This window comes from Gopherus evgoodei, chromosome 2, assembly GCF_007399415.2.
Source record: "Gopherus evgoodei ecotype Sinaloan lineage chromosome 2, rGopEvg1_v1.p, whole genome shotgun sequence".
In the NCBI taxonomy this organism is placed as follows: Eukaryota; Metazoa; Chordata; order Testudines; family Testudinidae; genus Gopherus; species Gopherus evgoodei.
The window spans coordinates 15,317,994-15,342,508 of record NC_044323.1 but is presented as its reverse complement, the minus strand read 5'-3'; the positions used below and the strand labels follow the sequence as shown (position 1 = coordinate 15,342,508).

The window sequence follows — 24,515 nt, the reverse complement described above, 5'->3', positions numbered from 1 at the left end:
TGGAAACTATGTTGGAAACTACATTGATGGCTGTATTAATTGTTAGGAAAGTTTTATTATTCAGGAAGTTTTTTCGTACACTTAACAAAATTGAATGATTGTAGTTATTTTCAAATGTATGGAGTTTAAGATAGGAGCAAATGGAAACACATTTAAATAGATAAAATGAATATTTACTTCCACTAGACTATCAGTTCAGCTGCTTCTCCTTTCACTAATTCCCTCCCTCCTAATTCCCTCATTCTTTTCTTCTCTTTTATGCATTACTTATTTCATATCCCCCTTTTTTGTTCTCCCAAAGGACACCTCTCTGACCCCTGAATAGCCATGTTGCCAACTCAAAATATTTGGTGTTTTTCTTAAAATCCCTCCTCCTGGAGCTCTGTGATTTGCTTGAGAATCTCAGCTTTCATTTAAAAAAGAAAAATGTATCTAGCTCTCAGGTTGGAGGAGAAGAATTTAAAAATAAGAATCCTAGGGGCTCCAAAATCAGTATGCAAATAAAAGTACCCAGCATTTATTTTTAAAAAATAATTATTTTTATGCCAATCCCATATTTTTTGGTGTGACCTGACTTATGAAATTTGAATGCTTGGAGTTGACATACTGCCACAGCACCTGTACCACTATGCTTGCTCAGTGTTTTCTAGCAGCAGCAGAATGAAACTGACATGATCCTCATCAGTTCTGCTTTCATCCTGCTGGGGAAACACTGCGCAAGAGTTAATGCTTCTCTGGCCTGCAGGGCATAAGCGTGGGAGAGAGAGCTCATAGCTCTTTGGGGAGCTGTGATGCCAGGGAGGGGGTGGAGTAACCAAGCCAGAAAGCACCCGAGGTTCCAGCTCTCCAAGCTACAACTCCAGAATCTGTGTGGGTATGATTTCACTTCTCTATTTAATGCTCCAGTGAATTTCCAGACCACAGCCCTTGCAAAGTTAGAGAATTATTCTTGAGAAGAGAATGGGAAGGCGACTAAGAAGTATTTTAACTTGTGGGGTTTCCAGCAGGCTTTTCTACCTGTATCTCATAGGGAAAACTGTAGAAGAAAGTAACTGAGTCCAAAAACTGTGAAAAACAAATTCATAAAATAAACGTTCTGTAAGGAAAGTCCTCGTCAATAAAATATATTTCTAAAATCTTCTAGGTAACATTAAGGGTCAGATTGTGGCTGGCCATTGCTCTGGGGCATAATTTGAGAGGAGAGTTGAGAGCTGTTTCTTCCCTTCCATGTGCCCTTGAACAGTGGGAAACCACAGTGGTACTTCTTCCTTGCACTCTCTGGTAGTTCAGGGACTTTTGCCAGCTAATACAGCTTGAGGTGTAAGCCTCTCTGAAAGTGAGGAGGAGGCAGGACCTCTTGGGGACCTGATTTCTGGTGGTGTGACTTTGCACTGCTACCATTGTGGGCCTGTGCCATAATCTCACCACCTGGCCCTAAACTATAGTGCAGGCCAAATCATTAGCATTTATTGTAAAGGGACTTGGGGAACAAGTTTTGAGACAGATATCAGGGCACCGGTTCACAAAGGCTGACTGCACAATCATATCTACTGAAATGTGCTCTTACCTGTGGTATTAATAGCCCTTTACATTGTTAAAATTTGGTGTAGTGACTTAAGTACTCTATATTCTCTCTATCTACATAAGGATTAGGACACACTGTTAGAGTAGTGCGGATAAGTTTTTGTTGATATTGGTTTATGTATCCATTGTGTTTCCAAGCAAGGGACTTCAATCTCCAGGCTTGTGAATCAGGTATCTTTAATAAGGATTTAGTTTATTTAGAACTAAATGTAAAGAAAACAGAAAATATTTTTGAAATCTCATTTACTTTTCAACGTTTGTGCTGTTTGTTTTAGGATTTTACTCATCTTGGGTACTGTCTTGATGGGCAAAAAAGTGTGTGTGTGTTTTCTCAATATTGGTAGTTTAAGGCCTTGTCTAGACTAAGATTTAAGGTGTGATGTTAGTATGTGTTAATTGACGTGTGTTAAAAATCTAGTGTAAGCAAGGAACGCTGCTTTTAACATGTACTAAACTGGTGGAGTTAAAGACTCTAAGGGTATGTCTACACTGCCCATATTGCAGTGTGGCTACGGCAGCACGGGCAGCGTGGACATGCTTTATTGCCTTGGGAGAGCTCTCCTGGCGATTTAAAAAACAACAACAAAAACCTCCACCCTGAAGAAGTAGCTTTATCGCTGGGAGTGCAGCTCCTGGCGATAAAGTGCTGTCTATACTGGCACTTTTCAGCACTAAAACTTTTGTCACTCGGGTGTGTTTTTTCACACCTCTGAACGACTAAAGTTTTAGTGCTAAAAGTGGCAGTGTAGACGCAGCCTAGCTTGGCCACTCTAGTACAAGCTAAAGTATAACTTGCCTTATTTTGACTGGAGTTTTAGAAGGTATTTGTCAATTTCATCAAGCCAGCTAACACAATTTAACAACATGCCTTTAAATGTTAGTCTAGACTAAGCCATGAATTCAGGCTGACACATGTGAAGTTGTGTGACACATGTGGAGTTGTGCTGTAGCCTAGGGTCCCTCTAGCCTTTAACATGGCCAACTAATACAGCTTCATATGTGTTAGTGTGCATTTTAAAACTAGTATTAAGAGGGCTTCTCAGTCATCGAAAAATAACCTCTTTTTTGCCAGTGAAGACACAATGTCTCAGAGTGAAACTAGACTGTTTTATGGGTAGTTAGTTTCAATTTCAGGTTCTCATGCAGTATTACAATTTTCTAGTTAAAAATGTTAAACGTTTTCTTTCAAAGCTTTTTAAGATTATGAAAATATTGGTATTTTCATAAATGAACAATAGGTACCCTGATCTTTGTTGTTTGTACTTGTCTGAGGTAGGGAATAAGTTATTTGGGACAAGGTTCTTTAGATCTTAAGTGTTTCAACATTGTGTATACTTACAGAGCTATGTAAATTTAATTGTAAACCATTTGGAGATGTAAGCTTTTTGACTATATTTTGTGGTATATATTTACCAATGTCTTAATTACTCTATCTAGTCAATTTTTCTTTGCTTTCCTTTAATGTAAATGTTTTAAAATAATTTTAAAATTAAGTTGATTTTAAATTAAACTAACCAAGGACAGGAAGCTAATGCTGAAAACCCAAACTCTTTTCTTTTTCTTCTTCTCAGATGTTAGAACATGAAATGTTTTGCTGTACCTTCACTCTGTTGGAAAGGATTTGCCTTCTGTATTGATTTTGAGGGGGAAAAGGCTTACAATATTTTTATGAGAAAGTCTTATTCCCCGCTACCCTTTTCTTGCCGCTAATCCAGTTGTCATTAGTCTCTCTGGTTCCACATAGGCTAGAAAATGATCTGTTGTTGATAATGGTTGTCAGAAATGGCTCCCCCTTACCACTCCATCTGAAGTGATATTGAATAAAGGTCAGCTGCTTACCTGCTAGTGTAATCTGGACAATGATGTCTGCCGCCATTTCTTCAATGCTGTTGAAAACACCATGTTCCACTGGGGTCTCCATCATGCTTTCTGTAGCAGTGTTCAAAATAGTCTTGCCCTGTCTATGCTAACAGATAAACCATTCAGCACCAGTTGAGGGGAACCCACTGTTAACAATTATTGTAAGCAAGAGTCACTCCCCTATTGCGGTCTTATGTGTAGCCTGTCTATTCCATCTCTTTCTCTTCTTTTGCTCCTTCCTTTCACTTGGTATTTAAACTCCCTCTTGCCTTTATTTCCCCCTTCTGGAGCACCAAGTAACTTTAATTAGCACTATGTGTGCTGTGCTTTTGCACAGAGGAGCTTTCCTGCAGGAGCACTAGCAGGATTGTAAAACTGACACAGATCACAAGATCTTTGTCACTTCCACAGTGGTTCTGTGGGAAAGCATTACTATGTATGACCCAGCTCTGGCAGTTTACAATTAGTACCAGAGAGGACGTTCGTGTTAGGAGTGGATAAGGGGAACTGCGAGCTTTGTGCAATCTAGCATCAAATTTAAAGCTTTGCAGTGTTTGGAAAACCCTGAAAAGTACACTACCAAACCACAATGGGGTGTATGTGATACAGCTAGTTCCCTGCTTAGTGGGAATGTTTAATTTATTGAAATAATTAACCTTATTTTAACTGGACATATTCTGTGCTACTCCAGGACCATTGATATCACTGGGTGATAGGGCAGAATTTGGCCCTTTTGTATTTAGAGAGCTATTGCTGTTCCTGAGCCTGCATCTTGTTACTGTTTTAAATTCTAATTAATGACATGATCACTAGAAATGTATCCAAATTTAATGGCTTTAAATCACACTTATGTTATTATGTTACCATGCATATATAGTTAATACATGAAATGCACTCCTTGACTCTAAAGGATAGTACCGACCTGTGTTGGGCCCAAAATGTGATCTATGTCAGGATTGTAAAGATGTGGAGAATTTCATTTGGATACTAAATATATTTTTATTCGGTAATTAATTAATTTTCAAAAGTATGATTATTCCCTCTGGTCTGTTAGTTATCACTTTTTTGTCAGAAAAGCTGTGTTTACTGAGAGAGGAGGAACAAATGGAGTAGTAGCATAGTAGTCTAGGAGGCTACTAAATGGTAACCCACCTCTACGTTTTAGTAGAATATCAAATCTTAAGATGAACATTCTTTTGATCTCCTTTGCTGCTTCCTCCCTTTCTCCTTTTCGTACAATACAAATGTAGTGTTCAGTGTTGAGTGCATACTCAGGTAAAACTCTAACTGATAAATATGCTCTAGGAACTATTTTGGGAAAGTGCTATGTCCTGTGTTAAACAGGAGGACAGAATAGATCAGGGGTTCTGAAACTGGGAGTGGTGAGATTATTACATGGGGGGTTGCAAGCTGTCAGCCTCCATCCCAAACCCCACTTTGCCTCCAGTATTTATAATGGTGTTAAATATATAAAAAGTGTTTTAATTTGTAAGGGGGAGGTGTGGCACTCAGAGGCTTGCTATGTGAAAGAGGTTACCATACAAAAGTTTGAGAACCACTGGTATAGATGATCACAATGGTCCCTTCTGGCCTTGGACTCTGTGACCCTATGAGGTCAAAGAGCTAGAAAATAGTGTGTCAGTAAAAGTTTTGAAAACATTGGAGTCTTGTCTGAATGACAACAGTCTTGCATTCAGAGTACCTTTAATATATTGTTTTTATTATAAACTCTATCACCAAATTGTGTACATGCCTAGACTATGATAACCAAGTGACACTGTTGTAAACCTCATCTCCTTTCTATTTTTTTCATTTGCACTGATAGATTACAGTCTACATTTTAGACATGAAACAATTTGGGGCAGAGGCTATATCTTTTTTGTATTCAGAGGCGTGTCTAATGCTCTCCCTGAGTGCTATAAAATAACATTCCAACATCTTTAAAGTTTAAATAAGAGTTACAAAGTTCAAATAAAAACAACGAGGACTCCGGTAGCACATTAAAGACTAACAGATTTATATGGGCATGCCCAAATATATTTGTTAGTCTTTAAGGTGCCATCGGACTCCTTGTTGTTTTTGTGGATACAGACAAACACGGCTACCCCTCTGATACAGTTCAAATAAGAATAAAGGGAGAAAAGAAGTTAAAATACACGAGGGGGGAAAAAGAGATACTTCCTAATGAGATTTGAAAATAGATGAAGGTTTTGGGTTTATTTTTCTCTTCTCTTTCTCTTTTATTGTTCGTCAGTCTTTTCATTTTTCTTTTTCTTTCACTCCCATTGTCTTTCTATATGTCTCGTCTCATCTTTTTTTTAAGGTTCAGGCTGGCAGCTGCTGAAGAAATATAGTATCACTTATTTCCAGAAGAACTTTATTCTCAAAGCCTACTGTTGAGTAAAATTGACTAGCAGCCCAGTCCTATGTCTTTTAATCACAAGTTGTCCTACTGGTTTAATTGAGTAAGGGCCATAGGATCAAGCCATTATGTTGGAGGATCGAAATCAGCTAATCAACAGCTGTGCAGGAGTGTAAAGTTACTTGTATTGTCCAGCTGCTGGTGCTGATTTTTTTGACGATGTCACTTTGGTTTGGGTGGCAAGGGGAAGAAGTAGGAATCTCAGAATGAACTGAAGATGGCCTACCAATGTGTACATCGTTGTAGATCTCAGACACTGGTACAAAAACTCAAGTCAACCCACTGGGAAATAAAATGAGTTATACAGTAGAACCTCAGAGTGATGAACACCAGAGTTACGAACTGACCAGTCAACCACACACTTCTTTTGGAACTGGAAGTACGCAGTCAGGCAGCATAGAACAAAACAACCCAATACTCGAGAGTGCTGTATTAAACGTAAACTACTTTAAAAAAAGGGGGGGGGATTTAAAAAAAAAGATATGATAAGGTAAAGAAACTTTCTGTGCTTGTTTCATTTAAATTAAAATGGTTAAAAGCAGTATTTTTTTCTGCATAGTAAAGTTTCAAAGCTGTATTAAGTCAATGTTCAGCTGTTAACTTTTGAAAGAACAACCATAACTTTTTGTTCAAAGCTACAAACATTTCAGAGTTACGAGCAACCTCTATTCCCAAGGTGCTTGTAACTTTGAGATTCTACCATATTGCAATAGAAAAGTAATGCAGGTGGTGTCAGTATTTGTCAAATGATGAAGGGAAAGCAATTTTTATTGTCAAAATTTTACAGAAAACTGTTTTAAAGAAAAGATGGTATAAATAGAAATATTAATTTAATGTGCATTGTTAATTACTTAACTCATAAATGCACACAAAACCTTACAAGACACATGGTGGTCTGTACCTTGAAGAATTTCCATTAACACATGTAAAATAAGGGCCTGATCCTGTGATCCCTTACTGCTAATGTAATTGTCCCATTGATTTCAGTAAGTCTACATATAATCGCAGCAATACAGTTGGTAGTAAGATTTTCAGGATTAGACTACTAGAGACAATAACTTAACTTTAAAGACCCATCAACTTCAAATCTAGTCAATTGGGGGAAAAAAAGCAGGTTTGATTAGTATATCTGTCCCTGTGTCCTGCTGCCACTTTTTGTAAACTTATGATCACTCTTTCCTATTTTTTTTTCTTCTTATCTGCCGCCTTGTGAAATATCCATCGCAACCATAGGTGAAACTGACTATACCCAAAATGCTGTCAAATGCACAAAGTACATAAACTGCGGGGAAAAGTAAGGAAATATTTCTTTCTTATTTTTCAGTTTAGTAATTTTGGGAGTGTAAGTTGTAACAGAAGGCAAAATGTTTTCAAATGAAAATGAGACAATTATGTTTTATGATGTTCCTTTACATTTGCATCATCATATACTCTGTACAGCTTGATCCTTTACTGCTTATGTGGTCACTCTGTTGTAGTTAGCGTGAAGACTGGCTGCATGAAGCACTATGTTACTTGGGCATTAAGGCCCATTTCTTGTAACAAATGTGCCTCTATCCCCAGCACCTGTGCAGAGCCCCTTTTAAATTTAAATCAGTGGGATGCTGTGCAGGCATGGGGGTCTGTGTACATGGAGCTCATTGCAAGACTGGGGCTGACATTGTTTTTCAGGGGGCTTATAATGCTGCTTATTATTTGTTGTTATAAAAGTGTCTCCTGAATATAAGCTTGTTACCCAAGTTCCAAGCCCTCATCTAACTTTTCCCTTTCTTTAGATTTACAAAATATAAAATAAAAATCCGTTTTTAGTGTTTTGATAGATAGGATTTTCATCTTCCGCCCTCAGATGGACTTCTTGCATTGCTCTAATAGTGTTGTTTTGTAAAATAAAAAATTTGCAAGGGATTAATTCTGCTTTGACTTTATTTCTAAAAAAAAGTTTAAAAAATTAAGTATTTGTCTGCCATTTTTGTAATTCCATAAATTAATACAGTACTTAGCATGAGCTTCTGTGTACATTTGCAGAAATGAAACCTAGATTTCAAACTAAGGGCTTGTCTGTACTGGAAAGTTGCTGTGGTTTAATTTAAGGTATAATTTTAAATTTATTTAGTTAAACCAGTGCAAATCCTGGGCATGTTTTTAATCACAAACTACACCTACTTAGCTTAACTGGAGTGAAAAGCCCTTCACTGGCTTGGTCTACACTTAAAAGTTGTGTTGGCATAGCTATTTTGGTCAGAGGTATGAAAAAACATTTGCCTACAAAACCCCCAGTGTAGATGCAGCTATGTTGACAGAATGATGCTTTTTCTGACAGAAAAAACTCCTTTTCTTGGTGTAGGGCTGCATCTATACTAGGGAACTATCCTGGCATAGCTATGTAATGGGAAGTTCCACACTAGACTTTTTTTTTTTTTTTTTTTTTTAAACCTAAGGCCTTGTCTACATGGGAAAATTGACAAGAACAGATACTGTGGAATACATTGTTCTGGAATATTCTGGAATAGCTCTCTCTGTGGACAACATTCCAGAGTAAAAAAAATTTGATTTTGTTTTTTCCCTACTTTTTATTCTGTAATAAAGTAAATTTTACTCTGGAGTACTGTCTGCATGATGGATTAAGCTAAACTGTAAAAGGGCACTATAGGTACCTCAGCAAATTTCCAAGTGTAAACAAGAACCTTTGCAGCTTCTGTGTTCAGACAAGATCTTAGGCCTAAAAATGTTCAACTCAATTGGGTTAGAAAGAGTTCTTATCAATTTAAGCTAAATTGATATTATGAAATCTTAAACCCATTTAAAAGTATCCACAACAGAAGTTGTTAAATTGGTGCAGACACCAGTTTCTAAAATATTCAGTTAAATCATTAAAGCTTTTGTATATGGACAAGAGTCAACAATTCTTTTTTTAAAAAACACAGGATAAATCTGGAGTAAACCCATTTATTTTACTGGCATTAATCTGGATTTACAACTATGTAACTGAGAACAGAATTTGAATCTAAAATTTCAGTTTTCAGTATAGCCAGGGAATAAAATTCTCTGGTCCTCTCTGGGTTTGCCACCTATAGCTCAGTGTTGCTGTCAGGATTTTAATCTGTGGACTGGAAACAAACCTCTGATTATTGAATCAAGTATAAAATCCCCTTCCCTTGTTTCCCCTCCCCCCCCAACCAAACTGAGCTAGACACAAAACGTTTCCCAGGAAACCTGTATTATTTTATTTTATTAAGGAAACTCATAATTACCATACTATTTAAACGGATTCGTCTTTAAGAATAGATCAGCGCAAATGGAATAATGATTGCTTTTTTTTTCCTTTCTGTGCAGTGCCAGTAGAAGGAAACTTTGCCAGGGGCCATTTGTGGGAATGGGAAGGGCGAGTTTCGTAAGGGACATTTCTCGGACCAGGTTTTCCAACGAGTCAATTTCAAACTGGGTTGGGGAAAAGTAGCAGCGTCTTTAGAAAAGAGTTAAAGAAGCCCCTTAATTTCAAGCTAAAATCCTGCCTTGAATAGCCCCTTAATACCCAAGACGTGTGTCTGCTAGAGAAGGAGGAGGGATCCATTTCTACGTGTTACAACTTTTAGTGGTGCTTTCATAAATGGGGAAAGTACAGTTCGCGGGGGAGGGGGAGGGGGGGGCTGAAGAGGGAAATAAAGCGTGTTGAAGTCTGGCTCCTACCCTGCTCCGGAGGCGTTTGCCAGAAAGGGACTATGGGGAGGACAGATTGCACTCGCCCCGGGGCTAATGTGACAGGCTCTTCGTCCGCAGCCCTCCCGGGAGCAGCCGAGGCGCGGAGAGACGTGCTGTTCCTCATGCTCTTGCGGAGTTCGAGTTGCATTGTGCAATGCAAGCCCTTGGTGTGTGTCTCTTCGCTGCTGCTGCTGCTGCTGCTGCCGCACCAGTGTTACAATATCGCAGCCAGGCTGCTGCTGCTGAGGAGCTGCGGTGGCTGGGTGAGGGGCCCGTCCGATGAAAACGTCTCCAGGCGGGTAGTTAAAGAGTTAAGCTGGGGGCCGCTTCGCGTAGCTGGAGCAGCCGGGACTGGTGGCTCCGGCTCCTGTCAAGGGGAATCCAGGCCGCACATTGGTGGCGCCCGCAGCCGTCGGATCTACTTTCTCTAGCCCTGCTTTTTTCTCCCCTTCCCCTCCTCCTCCTCCGGCGGCTCCAGTCTGGCTCGGGGAGGATCCCGAGAGCTGAAGTTCCGAGGCGATTCGGGGCTCGCGGAGCGGCCGCTGCCATGGGGGCTGTGGCAGGACACGTCTAGAAGCGCGCCTGCCCCTTGTCCGTGCCCGGGCTCCCGGGGAAGTGCTCGCAGCCGGCGGTGGATTTGGGGAGTAACATGGCTGATCTGAGGGAGTGCTGAGCAGTAGGTGTCTGTACGACGCTAGGCTTGGATTGTAACATGTAAATAACTTCTCCTTCCTCTGGACAATAAGCCAGGGCACCGATGCCAGCCCCTCCATTTTCCAAAGAGGTTTTGTGAGAGGTTCTCAGGCTCTGGATTATGGTGTGCAAAAACAATTCGCTAGGGGTGAGTGTGTCTTGCGTTTAACTTCTTTGTATTAAAGGGCAAAATGTGACAGGCGGCACGGGGCTGCATATGGCAATCTGCATTATAATTCTATGGAGACAGATGGGGTGTCAACATAAGGAGGGGTAGTAGGAGCTGAGGCACTAGGTTGGAAACTTATCAGGAGTGCTGTGGTGACACTGACACTCTAGAGAGATTTTCACACCCTTTGGTCAAAATCCATCTCCTGAGATCAAAATGTATATATCTGTCCAAGTTACAGGTTCACTGTATAATCTTCAACTCAAATAAAAGACGCAGCTCAGGACTGACTGGTGTTATATGATCAGTAGTCCGGTCATTTGTTTCTAAGTGTGTGTGTATGTATAATGTACATTTTTTTTGTTTTTGTTTTTTGTTTTGTTTTTTAAAAGAACATTTTTTTTTAAACGTGGCCTAAATATGATAAATAAAACTAATTTTATTAGCCTTTTTTTTCCACTTGAGTGGTGGGGTGTCCTGAAACTTAAAAAGACAGTAAGGAATAGGATTATTTCTTCTATATTTTTCTTAAATATTCTACACATGCACATAGCTATTCTTGTAAAACAATGTAATCTTAAATATTTTCACATCTTTTTAAAATATAGTATGTCTACAAAATTTTAGATTCTCTTCTCCATCCTTTTCCTGCTCATATTAATTTTAAATCAGAAAAATACTATTAGATGACCTGTTTGTAAAATATACTGAAAATACAGCATGTACTGGATGTTTAAACCATCTTATATTTTGATCTGTGATCTATGAGCAATGAACAAATAGATCAAAAGTCAAGGAAAGGATTATGTAACTGGTTTGGTTCAGTGTATTTGATACACACTGTAAGGGAGAGCTGTTAAGTATGATGTTTTAATGTTATGCTTATGGCCCAGTTAATTCAGTATCCATACTGTTGTTGAACTATGACTTTTATCATGTAACTAATGCTAGATACTAAATATCAAACATTTGACAAGTGAAACATTTGTTAGTTGTATACTAGATTCATTGTATGTTTGAAAGACATTCATGAGTGTATGTGTAATTTTTATTATTTGACATGTCAGTCTTTGTAGTATAGTATGATTCTTGCATTGTTCAAAAGGGGTACTTTAAAGAACCTTATGCCAGTATTAAAGTAGTCACATGTTGTTGTTATGCCTGTGGAAGATAGACAAGACAAATAGTCAATTTTGTTATTGCAAAACTAAAGCAAATATGACATTTGAAGGCTTTCAGTGAACATAAAAATAATATATGCTCAAATAAATAAAATTAACCATAGCAGAAATGCTAAATATAGCTATAGTCGTACATTAGCATACTGTAAATACTTAATGTACTATATTAATGCATAATAAAATGCCCACTTCCTGTAGAAAAAACTGTAGTTCACTGTCTGCTTAGTGGAAATATTTTAAACCACTATGGTTATAAGACAATTGGAGACAGAAGGTAAGATATACTTTTATCAACAGTGCTAATGTGATGCAGCTGCATCCATGCTAACCATTCATTAATGTGTCATTAAAGAGCACTGTACATTTTATTTCTTAATGTTTTAAAAGCATGCCCCTTTTAATCCATCCATCAAAAATATCCTTTCCTTCTGACAATATGCTTTGAGTATATTGGCTACCCAGAATATCATCTTTGTCAGATTTGTGTACTCTGTTGATTTATGTCCTAGAATAATTAAATATTACTTATTCTGCACTCTTCTTTCTCAGAGAGACCCCTGTAGCCTTTTAGTGAAATTATTGATTAAGATTTTTTGTTTTAATAGTTTATTTTATATTATGGCATTTGACAGTTTTTGTCATAACAGTGGAATGTGATCACAACATGTAAACTTCCTTAGCATAGATTATTCACCAAATTTCCCCAAAGAACATTCTCCTAAAGGTGAACTGCATAGCCAAAACGAGAATAAGTCATGTATGGATTTCTTCTTTGAATGCGTTTTCTAATCAGGCTGTAGGGGCTGTCTCTCCATCCCTCACAGCTGTGCCAATTTATGTTTTCCTAGTTTTTGAAATGTTTTTTCTCTCCATGCTTGAGTTTGAAGAATTCAGCCCAGCAAAGTGGGAACTACCTATACACAGAATAATAGGGAGCATGACTATCCAATGTTGTCAAATGCACAGTGTAAACAAACTGAAAAATATAGAAATATTTCTTTCTTCAATCTGTATTTTAGTTCTAATAATCTTATGAGTTAAAAGGTAACAATAGTAGGTAATGCTTTTTCAGAGAAGTATGATTTTTTTTAAATAAGTTGATAGTGTGCCTATAGCTAGCCTTTTATAATTCTATTTTTCCTCAATGAAATCTTGTTGGCACAACCTGGTTCACTGGCAATATTCCACAGTGTGTTATCACAGATATCCAGTGTCGCATTACAATCCATGGCATTTGCTGTGTCATAGTGGTACATTCCAGGATACCTTCAGTGAACCAGGAAATGCCATTAGGCATTCGGAAGGAGATAGTTGGGAAAATATTATGGTGGAGTGATAGCCACATCATAATGAAGATCAGTAGAGAGTTTTCAGTTTAATGGGAGTCTTATATGTTTATATCTGGTAATCGAATAGCAATGTAAATAAAGTTAGTTAAACCTTATTTCTGTGGGGGATCCAGGGTTTGTAGAAAGTATTCAGCATACAAATATATGTTTAATTCAATCTTGTTTAGGTATTTTCAGTGCTGGACTTCTTAGGCTAAAAACAAGTACTAAAATAAGTGGCAAAACAGCACAGCTTTAATTACATAACAAAACAGACCTATTTTTGTTTAAGAATGGTGTCTACTTTGTGAAGAAATGTCTTCATGTGCTTTTGAAAACATCAAAGTGCCTCATGTAGGTTTTATTTTCCTCTTGCCATGCACGTGCATCACCAACCTTAATGGGAGATCATTTTGTATATACTGAGGATATTTGATCTCCATTAGTGATGCTTTAAAAGTTAGTAAAATGTTGCTCTATACATTTTCTTCTTACCTTGCTCCCACACACAGCCTATATGTTGTGTAGGATCACTGTTTAAATGTTGTTTTGAACAAGTGTGGTTTGCGCTAATGGTGCTTTTACAATACTATATCTGAAAAAAGTGTGTTGTGCTAGTTCAACCAATCTTTATGTTCTAATTGTCACAGTATTGAAAAGTAAAATGAAATATCTCAGATTATGTTACGAAATCGGACACTAATAGAAACTGAAGCCGTGCATTTTCAAACCACACTTCAGTTTTTGCAGATGTAATATTATTTTAGTAATGAGTTGTTTTGTTTTAAATACTATTGAGAAGTGCACATGCCTAAATTGAATAGTTGTGTGGTCTTATTGCAAACTGTGTACTTTTTTCCCCACTTACCTTTGTTCACTGTCATGCCTAAACAGAGGCCCCAGTTCTGTAAAAGAATCTACATACCCAGCCTGTAAGGGAGTTTAGATTACTTCAGTGGGAATGTCTCTGGGAGGAAGGATGAGTGTAGATTGTTATTATTTATCATTTTATAGTTGTCACAGGTATTCTTCACAAGACAGGCCCCTGCCTCAGACAGTTACAATCTAAATGATGGACTTAACAGTCAAGTGAAAAGGAAGGAAGAAGGAGAGGATCAAGAAAAGACAAAGTATATGGATAATTGGTTATTTAAATTACACACTTATACCATTAAGATGTATATATGTCTGTTGTTTGTTTTTGTTCAAGTGAGAATAAAGGATTTGCTACACTAGTTCAGAACAATGGTCCATCTAATCCAATATGCTGCATGAGTTGAAGAAAGGTGCAAGAAACTCTGAAATGGACAATTATGGAATAATCCGTTCCATAGGGGATCTATTAAAAGATTGAATTATGCCCTGAAGCATAATCGGTTATGTTCTTTCAAGCTTTTAAAATTCTACCTGATGTAACTGAGGGTGTTTGGCATCATAATGAGAAGTGTCTTTAGGAGTGGTTTGAATGAGACAAGGGTGGAAGGTTGACAGATTTTTGAAGGTCTTTGCAAGCTAGTTGGACAGTGTGAAAAGAGCATGGTGCTGTTGGCAGAGCAGAGAGTACACAATGGAGAGAATGTGAAAGAAGACCAATTCAGAGATGTGGTGCATTGAAAGAAAGGGCTAGAAATTTGAACTTGACATGCAGCACAGTACAGAGTCAACATAGTGACTCAAATTGGGGCATGATATGGTTTGGATGAAGGGTGGCTGGTGCCAGATGCTTAAGATGGAATGAACAGAACCGGGGAACTATACATCGCCTGTTGTCCAGTCCTACCTTCTGGCAGTCAGAGGCTTAGGGACATCCAGAGCATGGGGTTGCATCCCTGACCATCTTGGCAAATAGCCATTGGTGGAGCTATCCTCTATGGATGTATCTAATTTTTCTTTGAACCTAGTTTATAGTTTTGGCCTTCACAACATTGTTTGGCAATGAGCTCAAAAGGTTGAGTGTGAATTGTGTGAAGAAGTACTTCCTTATGCCTGTTTTAAACCTGCTGGTAATTCATTTCACTGGGTGGACCCCTGGTTTTTGTGTTATACGAAAGGCTAAATAGCACTTCCTTATTCACTTTCTCCATACTTTCTCTATGATTTTATAGATCTCTACCTTATCTCCCCTTAGTTGTTTCTTTTCTAAGCTGAAGAGTCCCAGTCTTTTTAATCGCTCTTCATATGGAAGCTGCCCCAGACCCCTAATCATTTTTGTTGCCCTTCTCTGCACTTTTTCTAATTCTGATATATCTCTTTTTGAGATGGAGCAACCAGAATTGCATGCAGTATTCAAGGTGTGGGCATACAATGCATTGATAGAGTGGCATGATATTTACTGTCTTATTATTTATCTCTTTTCTAATGGTGCCTAACACTCTGAAAGCCTTTTGGATTGCCACTGCACATCGAGTGGATATTTTTGGAGAAATATCCAGAATTACTCCAAGATCTTTCTTGAATGGTACCAGCTAATTTAGACTGCATCATTTTGTATGTACAGTGGGGATTATGTTTTCCAGTATGCATTCATTTGCATTTATCAACATTGGATTTCATCTGCTATTTTGTTTCCCATTCATCCAGAGCAGGGGTTCTCAAACTGGGGGTTGGGACCCCTCAAGGGGTCGCACAGTTATTATATGGAGGTCGCGAGCTGTCAATCTCCACCCCAAACCCTGCTTTGCCTTCAGCATTTATAATGGTGTTAAATTAAAAACACTTTTAAAATCTATTTATGGGGGGGGGTCACACTCAGAGACTTGCTATGTAAAAGGGGTCACCAGTAAAAAAGTTTGAGCACCACTGATCCAGAGTATCTCTTTGCAGTCAGCTTTGGCCTTAACTATGCGGAGTAATTTTGAATCCTGTAAAAAACTTGCCACCTCATTATTCACCCCTTTTTCTATATCATTTATGAATATGTTGAACAGCACAGTCCCAGTACAGATCCTTAGGGTACCTCACTACTTTTAACGTCTCTCAATTGTGAAAACTGACCATATTCCTACCCTTTGTTTCCTATTTTTTAGCTAGTTACTGGTCCATGAAAGCACTTTTCTTCTTAACCCATGACTGCCTACTTTGCTTAAGATCCTTTGTTGAGGGACCTTGTCAAAGGCTTTCTAAAAGTCCAAGTGCACTACAAAGTTCTCTGGATCACTCTTGTCTACATGTTGACCCCCCTCAAAGGATTCTGATAGATCAATGAGGCATGATTTCCCTTTACAGAATCTATGTTGACTCTTCCCCCCACAAATCATGTTCATTTATGTGTCTGATAATTCTGTTCTTTACTATAGTTTCAACCGACTTGCCTGGTACTGAAGTTAGGCTTACCTGCCTGTAATTGACAGGTCACCTCTGGAGTCTTTTTTAAAAATAGACATTACATTAGCTATCCTCCAGTCATCTGGTACAGAGACTGATTTTAAGTGAGAGGCTACATACCGCAGTTAGTGGTACTACAGTTTTCTATTAGAGTTGCTTCAGAACTCTTGTGTGAATACCATCTGACCTTGGTGACTTATTACTGGTTGATCTATTAATTTGTTCCAAAACTTCCTTTATTGCCACTTCAGTCTTCTACTGTGGGAATCTCCCTCACATCTTCTGCAGTAAAAAATAATGCAGAAGACATTGCCGTAGTTGAGGCATGTAATTGGGGAATGTGTCCAGAATCTTTTTTTTTTTTTTTTTTTTTTTTTATCCTTACCCATGTTATGTGAACATGGCCAGGAAAGAAAGAGCTCTTTTTGTCTGTCACACCTGCCTTACAGAGTGAACAAATGGCTTGGCCATTGAGACAGAAAGAAAGAATTACAATTCATTGTAGGTTCAAAACTGCTAACAAAATGGGAGCCCTGAATTGAAAATCTGGTCCTATGTTGTTAAACTTTAGCAGATTCATGTTTTCAACAAGAAGACAAATAGTTGGACAATGCTATCTCAACAGACTTCATTGCTCCTAGGAGTGAGTAGAACATCAGCCCAAAGTGCTTGTGAGAGAAATTGTCTTGCATTGGTTATGAGGAGGGAGTCCAGAAGTCAGAGGAATATAACATTAAATGAGATAGATAAGAGATTAAGGGTGGGAAGGACAGATTTTAGTCCCTTTTTTCACCTCAATCCATCTTGGTGCAATTGTTTGTCTCTGAGCAAGCTCTTTTCAGGTGCATTTAACCACCTTCTCCTTCCATTTGGCTCTTGTTGTTTTCCATTAGAAAGGTGATATTTTAATTAAAGAAACAGTTGTAAAGGTAATTCCAGTTGGTATTTCGGAATCACGATATTAGTTTTTAAAGTCTAGGTCTGAGAGGGAAACTATCATATTGAAGAGTGATGGAGGGTTTTTGAGTCAAGGTCGAGGGTTTTGAGAGATGGTTTGTGTGGACTCTGATACAGTCTTTTAGGATCTCTTCCTAAAACTGGGCTGGGAGAATACTTCTTTTACACCTTTGTACCATCTGCTCTTAGTGTAATGAGTAATATATTGTTCTTTCACAACTTATTTACTTCCCTTCAATATCAGCATATATCTTGTCTATATGACGGTGTTTAACTGATGGCTATTGTCAAGCTAAAATTTTTATCAATACAATTTAAAAAAAAAGGTTAACGCTATTATTGGCTCCTAGTAACTATTATTTAGTTGTTGAACCTCAGTCATTAATGTTGCATCCATGGAGATCTTTGAAAACCAAGTGATATGTATCTAAGACCTGGTCTACACTAGAAAATTAAGTTGGTTTAACTATGTCAGTCAAGGGCGTGAAAGATCCTGAGTTGCATTATTGAGCAGACATAAGTCCCTGTGCAGACAGTGCTAGGTCAACGGAAGAATTCTTCCATTGACCTAACTACTGCCTCTTGGGGAGGTGGGTTACTTGTGCCCATGGGAGAACCCCTTCTATCAGTATAGATGGTGTCTACATTGAAGTGCTGCAGCTGTGCAATTGAGCCACTGTAGCTTTTTAAGTGTAGAAGTACCCTAAATTAATCATGAGCATTTGCTACTGTAGCTACATCTGTTGTCTTATTTTGAGCATCCAAAACTTTCTAAATCTTGTTTGACTGTTGTGTAGAATGTTATTTTAATGTATTCATGTGTAGTTCATGATTATGGCTAGCATTATGATGGGGAAGTGGTAGTCCCAAGAATTGATGGCAGAGCTTGCTCTTGGAATTCAAGTATAAAAGACTTTTTTTGTTCATTTTCTCATTGCAGGACAAACTTAGTGTGTTAAAATATCTTCTGGACACGGCTTTTCCATAACTACCTAAATATTTTCAGTGGTAATGCACTTAAACCTTCAAATAGAGACCTGTTTATAATATGTATTATAGCTTCATTGAATTTCTAATCAAGATAACAAGGTATTTGTACACCACCAAGGACCTCATCCAAAGACAATCTGAAGTCAGTGAGAGATGTTCATTTGATTTTTTTAATGGGCTTTGGATCTGGTCCTATTGGTTAGTTTCCAATCCTTACCTGTGATGGTGACCATCTACTCATGCAAATAATCCTATTGAAATCAAAGGAATTATTCATGAGAGTAAATGCCCACCAACAGGAGTAACAGTTGGGCTGTCCAGCCTCTACTTTTGGTAGTATTTTGAATAATTATGCATATTGATGCAATTATGATGCAATAATGATGTTGAAGATATTAACCAGTTTTTATGTATGATTATTATACACAATCTAAAACTATGGAGAACTGGTTGTATAGATGTGCATCGCACGCTTGTTCTCTCATATCTTCTTAAAACTTGAAGAGTGAGGCTAGCTTTCATAGAATCATAGACATGTAGGACTAGAAGGGACTTCAGTAGCCCATGTTGTCCAGTCCCCTGCGCTCAGGGCAGGACGGAGTAATAACTAGACCATTCCTGACAGATGTTGGTCTAACCTGTTCTTAAAAACCTCCAGTGACCCAGATTCCACAAGCTCCCTAGACAATTTGTTCCAGCTCTTAACCACCCTGACAGGAAGTTTTTTCCTAATGTCCAACCTAAACTTCCCTTGTTGCAATTTAAGCCCATTATTTCTTGTGCTATCCTCAGAGATTAAGGAGAACAATTTTTCATCTTTTTCCTTGTAACAACCTTTTATGTACTTAAAAACTATTATAATGTCCCTTTGATCTTCTCTTCCAGTCCTCTAGACTCTCTCCTGTTTTCTGTGTGTTTTCGAAGATAATTGCTAATGGCTCACATATCTCCTCAGTCAGCTCCTTGAGTAATCTAGGATTTCCATTGACTTTCCACTGACTTACACTCCAGTTGGAGTTCCCATTGACTCCATTAGGGTTTTCTGGGCTGCAATTAATTACAGAATTTGGACCTCGGTTTGTGTTGCAGACTTCTTCTGATACTTAATTTTACTCTTGATATTACAGATGTGTTGACAGAAATCACAATAACATTGTTTTGTGTTAAATCTTAGTAGAGCGGTGGAGGGCTGGCTGATTTTGGAGACAGGACTACCCATAGCCCAACTTTTCTGCCATTGTTTTCTACTTAGGCCAAAGAATATGTTTGGAAGGGCTGCTCCTCCTTTGGGTCCCTGTGACAGGGTTCTAGGCAGGAAGTGCTTAATCAGGCCCCTGCCATGCCAGCCCCAATCAAGGGGAATGGATTGGGGCTGGCTGAATAGTCCTGCCTGCTTGGCAACTAGGAACAGATGCCAGCCTAGTTAGCCAGGGGCTATAATGTCTGGGAGGGAGGAAGCCAGGGAGGGGAGAGAAACGCCAGAGGCTGAGAGGGACTGGTGACTCTGGTCTGTTGCTCGTGAAGTCTGGTAGAACCCTGTACATAGATAGTAAGCTAGTGATGGGAAAGAACTATAAATAAAATACGTGGGTGATTGCATCGACCTGAGGTGTGCCTGATTGGTTTTGTGAGGGCAGCAAGAGGGGCCCAGCTGTGCCTTGCAACAGTCCCCTAGTAAAGTGCATGGACTTGCAGATGAGGAAGAGGAGGCCTCTTCTGAAGAATAAATCTGTCTTGGAGACTTACTTTTGTAGTAGAAAAGCAGGTAATAGGTTGTAAATCAGTCCCTTCAGAAACTTCTCCTAGGAGAAGGGGTTATTCTTCTCAAACGTTTGTGTGGTTCTTTAGGCTAAAGGCAGTTACAAGTTACAAACTTTGCCACTCCTGTATGTCTCATGAACAGGAGACATTTTAGTACATGAACATAGTCCTGGAGTCATCCTCAGGTTGATATTGTAGTACCTTCTGCATCTTAGAAATGCTTCTTACCGCTGTGAGGAAATGTTTTCCTCCAAGATGCATTAGACAAATAGGTGGACAGCAGTTAATTTTCAACTATTTGGGATCTCAGTTAAATATTGATTCTGTGTAAGGTTAGAGCAATACTAGAATGTGTGGGGAAACTGAGTGTCCTGTCTAGTGGAGCTGGATACTGTTGTAGGTTAGTAGATAGGAGCAAGATATCAGCTAGCTTTCTGAAATGACCTGGAATAAGACATGTTCATGTTATCTTCTAAGGTCATATCAAATAATCTGGTGACTAGGCGAGTCTATTATTAGTTACCAGAAGAATTAAAAAAAAATGTTTGGAAAGAGAAGTTTTAAATAAAAACTTAGATTCAGCTGAAATCAAAGGCTTGTATCTGTGAGGGACAACTTTCTACTCTTGCAGTTATTTTTAATCTAGAAGATGGCACACGAGCTGATTTTCAGTGGCACTCACACTGCATGGGTCCTGGCCACCGGTCTGGAGGGCTCTGCATTTTAATTTAATTTTAAATGAAGCTTCTTAAACTTTTTAAAAACCTTATTTACTTTGCATACAACAATAGTTTAGTTATATATAATAGACTTATAGAAAGAGACCTTCTAAAAACGTTAAAATGTATTACTGGCACGCGAAACCTTAAATGAAAGTGAATAAATGAAGACTCGGCACAGCACTTCTGAAAGTTGCTGACCCCTGCCCTAAGTCTTCTTGCAGTATCCAGAATACCATACTTTTTCTTTCTTACACCACCTCACAATCAGAAGTGACAATCTTATTTACTATATTGGATCTGCATGTTGAAAGAGCAATTGCACAATGTTTTGTTTGCTTTACTTTTTGATGAAGGATTTGAATCTGGATGATCACTCTAACCTAAAACTGTCATAAAGTGGCTGAAAAAGTTATACTTATGACTCATGAAGAAAATCTTATCAGTGAATTCTGACCCTTTACAGTTGATAACTGCTTCTGGAGCTGTCAATTCCTCAGCTGGTTATTGATCAATTTTTAAAAAAGCAAACAGAAATTCAACATGCAGTATGTTTTAATTGAAAACAATGCTCTCCTCTGAAGACAAATATTTAGTTCTCATTGTTTACTGTGATCTCTTATTTTCCTGTATCTTCCTTTCCTCCCTACCAAAGGCAGTTGTATTAATTTAATTTAGCTAATTTATATTTTAGGGCCTCATTTTACTACAGTAAGCATCATGGGACAGGGACCTAGTCATATTTATATAGTGGTGATTAACAGTAACAATAGAACAGTGAAAAGTCAGGACTCCATTATACAACAAATAGACTCAGCTGTGCTCTCTAGGAGGTGCCCTAAAATTGTAGCTGTGGCTGGAAGTAGTAAAATGGATCAGTCTCCAGAGTTGTATCTTCTGAAATATAGAGTTTAATATGCCCCAAATCTGGAGACCCAAAGGTTCAAATCCACAGATTTTTACTGATCCCTTTGAACTGGAGGATTGAGAGCCACCTACTAAAAAGCATAGACCTGTTGGAACCACGTTGTAGTTGTCCATGCCTGATGGTAGCCTGTTATGTTAGGGCGGGGACATGGTAGAGTTCAGATGATACTTGGAATTTGGACAGATTGAGACTCCTGCTTCTGAATCAGTATTGTATAGATAGGAGGGTATGCAGAGTACTATAGAAGTTCAAATATATGACTTTTATGTTGGGACATTATCAAGTTAGATAATTTGGTATGCGTAACTATATTACATAAGAGGTGTCTTTAAAAGAAAGAAAATTGTGTATGCAGCAGGGGTGGGGAATTCCTGTGCTGAAGACATCTGAAATTCTGGAAAGTGTGTATCCCCAGTGAGAAAGAGAGATCACATAGCTGGCATAAAGCAGGACCTGTTTTCACTTGCATATGTGGCCACATCTAGAAATATATCAGTTTTAGGAATTAAATTGTTTGAGAATTGAATGTCTGAGGGGACTGAAAACAGAAACAGTCAACTAGAAATCTTCAACTAGATTACTAATTTGAATCTGGCCCAGGTCAGTAATGAATGAGGATTTTCTGGTATCAAGTAGCTGTTTATCCCCCTGTGAAATGAGTCTCAAGTCCAGTTTCTAGAGGACGTGTCCTCATCTCTAAAACCACTACCACATTTGATACTAATTTGGTATCCATATTGGTAGCTTAGCATAGAGATAAAGGGCTGAATGGACATGAATGCTAGATAATCCTTTTGTGCCTGGAGTTGGTCTTTCCATGTTGCGTTTGAGGCACTTGGCAGAGCAGTGTGGAGAAACTTGAATTACTGCAGCTTGTTCTGTACCCAGAAGAGATGGATTGAAATTTTCTTTCTGGCATCTTTCACAAACATTTTAATCAATCACATTTTTAGTGATTTGAAAAGTGTCAGGCAGTTGAAGCAAATTCCATTAACTGCAATAGATTTTTTAAAACATTGAATTCTTATAGATATACATCAGTATAACAGACCAGTCCATTTTAGAGTTAGCTGTGTCTATGTGACAATTCAACTAAATTCCAATAGAGTGTAAGTATAATAGAGCATCTAAAAAGCAAATTAAAATATTTTTCATTGTATTCAAATAATGCTTCTAAAGGACTGATCCAGAAGAATGCTTTCGAGGGTTCTCTATAGCAACATTTTTTTGTTTTGTATATCCATCAAGAGTTGTTTGAGTGATTCGAGTGAAATGAGTTTGGCAGAGTAATTAATGGTGAATACATTATTGTAACAGGCAAGGAAATGTGCTGTGTGGAACAATATGAGGAATTTTTAGTCTAGCTTGGTTTGTGTATAGTATAATTCAGATTATTTTATAGCAGCCATCTTGGAGCATTTGTTGGAAGTGAGCATAAATTTACTGTGTGTAGAAGATATCACATTCAGATTGTTTTGTGTAAAAAATTAATACATTAGTATACTTGACTGCAATATGTTAGAACTTTTGTGCAAGAAATAACACTAGGTTGAGGCTTGGTAGCTGAAGATCTGTAAAGAATGCCAGTTGACTTTTTTTTTTTCATGCAAGCTCCATATACAAAACAGGGTGCGTCGTCATTAGAGATTCCTCGAAGTCTCTAAGCTTGGCAGCCCTAAGAGTCTTTTTTTGTCTGTGGTAGGGCTATGCTGCATAGAAGAGATACTGTTTTGATAAAATGATATTTTAAAAAAGCTATAAAAATAACAGAAACCTTTTTGAAAGGCAGTTTTTTAAATGTAGTTTAAATCTCTTCATAAAATTGCTTCTTCTTTGAGTGCTGTCCCTGTGGGTGCTCCACTCTAGGTGACGGTGTGTCCCGGCGCTGTCGGTCGGAGATTTTTGGTAGCAGTGCCTGGTTGGGGCGCACGAACCCAGATGGTATCTCCCGTCTAGTTGGAATCTTCCTGAGTGTGTGCGCCCCACACCCTCCTCAGTTCCTTCTCAACCGTCCTCGGCTGAAGACGGGCTCGGGGCATTGTACCTTCTCTTCCCTGATCTCTATAGGAAACAGTAACTAAGAACATAGAAATAGTTATTAATTACTTCCCAGTTGTTTCCCTTCCTTTAGTATAGTTACATAGTTAGTTACTTAGTTTACAAAAAAAACCCACAAAAAATAACCCTCAGTCTTGTCTCCCATTGAGACACTCTCCTCGGCCATCTCTAACTCATAATGCCAGGAGCTTCAGGTTTCAAAAGATGCATCTCCTGTCAGGACTCCATGCCATGGTCAGATGGCCACTCATTGTGTCAAGTGCCTCGGGGACACCCACATCCCCGCGAAGTGCCTCCATTGTGCGAGCCTCAAGTCAAGAGCTCGTCGTGACAGGGATCTACATCTCAAGATCATTATGATGGAAAAATCCCTGCAGCCGCTGTCGGAGACGGGAAAGGTAGAACCCGCTCCCACAAGCTCCCCAGCCAGATCGGAACCGGTGGGGAGTGTTGCTTCACCCTCCCTGGAGCGGAGGCAAGAAGCTCAGCAGTCTCACAAACGAGACTCTCTAATGGGTAGGTGGTCTCTGGCGAGATCCCTACCTCCTGTGCTGACAGCACGAAAGGCAGCTACGTCAGCCTCTTCTAACGCCTCAGCAACTGCTCTGACAGAGCTTAGAGGCAGGGACCAGACCTCCCACGTGGGGAAGGCACCTGTTGACTTGGTCCCCTCAGTGCCGCAAACGACTATGGCACGGACATCTCACTCCTCTTCGGCACCAAGAGGGGCTTCAACACCGGTACCACATTCCTCCTCGGCAACGACAACGGCTGCGGTGCCGGCAGCGCGTTCAGCACCGACACCCAAAATGGCCGTGGTACTCACAGCCTGATCAGTTTCA

The 24,515-nt window shown here is 38.8% G+C and overlaps 1 protein-coding gene across 15 annotated transcripts in view; it reads left to right on the top strand.

The window, feature by feature from the left end:
• KMT2C (lysine methyltransferase 2C) overlaps nt 1-24,515 on the top strand; it is a 332,701-nt gene that overhangs the window by 20,279 nt on the left and 287,907 nt on the right. The window contains exon 1 of one of the 15 annotated variants that reach the window (XM_030550065.1): nt 9,992-10,406. The exons of the other annotated variants lie outside the window; for them this stretch is intronic. The gene's annotated coding sequence lies outside the window, so the exon portion shown is untranslated. Of the gene's footprint in view, nt 1-9,991; nt 10,407-24,515 lie in introns of those variants that run through there. 15 annotated transcript variants of the gene reach the window in all.